Source organism: Pelodiscus sinensis, chromosome 3, assembly GCF_049634645.1.
Source record: "Pelodiscus sinensis isolate JC-2024 chromosome 3, ASM4963464v1, whole genome shotgun sequence".
NCBI classification, from domain to species: Eukaryota; Metazoa; Chordata; order Testudines; family Trionychidae; genus Pelodiscus; species Pelodiscus sinensis.
The window spans coordinates 157,044,206-157,046,894 of NC_134713.1; positions in this window are offsets into that span (position 1 = coordinate 157,044,206).

Consider the following 2,689-nt stretch of genomic DNA (forward strand, 5'->3'; position numbering starts at 1 on the left):
ATTAAAGTGTCTTTTGTTGGTAACCAGTACTAGCAAGAAAGGTGCTTTATTGAAGGAAAGATATCTGGCAAATTCAAACTGACAAATCTACATTCATATAAGATATACCTGTAATGATTTGTATATTTTTTTATATTTCTCTGAGACATATTCCACTTTTGAATAACTCCACGGAAAGTTATCCCCAACTGACCTCAACTGAATGAGATCAGAATCTGGACCAATGGAAACAGATGATGACTTTTTATCAGGCTATCTTTCTATGCAGACAACAGTTGTATTGAGCCAATAGGTGGCAACACAAAACATAAGTGCATCTCTCATGACTCCATCACTTTCTGCAGAGTTTAAGCTTGTATTTGCTTTTAAATCCTTTTGAAAATGACCTGATGCATTACTAAGGCTGTCCCTACTTGAAAGAACATCTCTGAAAGGTGTGAACTGGCCCATTCATGATTAAGGCAGTTAACTTTGAAAACTAACTGAGACCATTTTAAATAATAAGAACATGGGAATGGGCACACTAAATCAGACCCGTGTTCTATCTAGTTCAATATATTGCATCATCTTCTTACCTGGCTCCAGAAAGAGGGCCAAGAAACCCTGCAGAGGACAATATGGAATTATGGAATAATTAATTATAAGGGAATTTTCGTGCTCAACCCTATCAGTTAAAGATTGTAGCTAATAGCAATGAACTCCATGCACTATTTGTATCAGTTTTAAATTGGTTATGTTTCAATTTCATTGAATACATTCTTGTTCCTGTATTGTAAGACAGGGCACAGTGGAGTGCCAAGTTGTTAACTATTTCTTACTGAACTTTTGAGAAGTATTGTCCAGTTGTTCCAGGCATGTGAATGGCACTTGGATATGATATTAGCATTTTTTTTTCATTGCTGTAGAGAAGTTGAACAGTAGAAAGTATTTAGATTTGAGAAACCATTTTTTCCTCATTCCAGGATTCTTAGTTTTGTCACTGAGGCCACATCTGATTGTAAAACCAAGAACCTACAACATAAAACCATCTATTGAGACTTCTGAGAACACTACGGCTACGTCTACACTGGCCCCTTCTTCAGAAGAGGCATGCTAATTTCTAAGTTTGGAATAGGGAAATCCGCGGGGGATTTAAATATCCCCCGCGGGATTTAAATAAACATGGCCGCCGCTTTTTTTCCAGCTTGGGGAAAAACCGGAAAAGAGCATCCAGACTGGCGCGATCCTCCGGAATAAAGCCCTTTTCCGGAGGATCTCTTATTCCTACTTGAAAGAATAAGAGATCCTCCGGAAAAGGGCTTTATTCCGGAGGATCACGCCAGTCTGGACGCTCTTTTCCGGCTTTTCCCCAAGCCGGAAAAAAAGCGGCGGCCATGTTTATTTAAATCCCGCGGGGGATATTTAAATCCCCCACGGATTTCCCTATTCCAAACTTAGAAATTAGCATGCCTCTTCCGAAGAAGGGGCCAGTGTAGACATAGCCTACCTCATTATTAGTCTCCTGTCATGACTTATTCCTGTTGTAGAGGATAAAGGATTGATTATACTTTCATGTTAGCAGTGCACTGAGCGTACACTCAAGTACTGTACCAGCAATGTGCACTCTTAGGGCATGTCTACATTAGGAAATTATTTCAAAATAACAACTTCCAAAATGACTATTTCAAAATAGTGTTTCCACTCTACAGGAAAACCTCAAAATTAGTCCAAGGCAGGCTCCCTTATTGTGGACGCGCTACCTCAACTTAAGAGCCCCAGGTAGCACTGGGGAGTAATTACTTTGAATGACTCTGGGGAATAGTTATTTAGAAATAGCAGCAGTGGAGCATCCATACTACCGCTATTTCGAAATAACTATTTTGAAATAAGCATTATTTTCCATGACAAGCAGGAGTTATTTTGAAATAACCAGCCTATTTCAAAATAACGTGCTTGGTAATGAGGATGCTCCATTTGTTGTTATGAAATAAGAGGAGTTATTTCAAAATAACTCCCTAGTGCAGACAGGGGCTCAGTGTGGATTCCTCATGGCTCAGTGTTTTATTGATGATCACATTTAATATGGGCTTTTTTTGTTTCACAGATCCATTTACATGGGCAAAATCATGCAAGATCTGGGTCTTGCAATAGCCCCACGATCCAGGAAGTGAAACTTCATGAGTGACTGGGCCTTGCATTATTTCTCTCACTTTTATGGCTCAGTGAGGCAGTAAAACCCATCACTCCAGATATCAGAATTGAAGTGGATTCCTGACCAGAACTGTTGTTTAATTGCACTCCCCCCCATTTTTGCTGTCAACGGCAGCCAGTCCTACAGGACCCACAGGATCGCTGTTCCACTACAGGGCTCTACGCGAATAGTAATTCTGCACAATGTTCTAAACTGAAGCATATCATATTCCATACACCCATATGCATTTGAGTCATGCATGCATGTGTATATAGTTACGCATTCCTATACATGCACTTCCATACATGTGCATGTACATTCATTTACATGTATAAATACACATTTACATACAGTCACATAGAAATAGTTACAATTTTTTTCTAGTCACAAAATATTTTGTACTCATTGGAAAAACAGAATTAACAATGACTGGGAGGTGGACGAGGAATAGGACATAGGAACTTTTACTTCCAAAGCATTGGTTCAGTTAGAGCCCAGGTTGGTAATAAACAAAGTCGC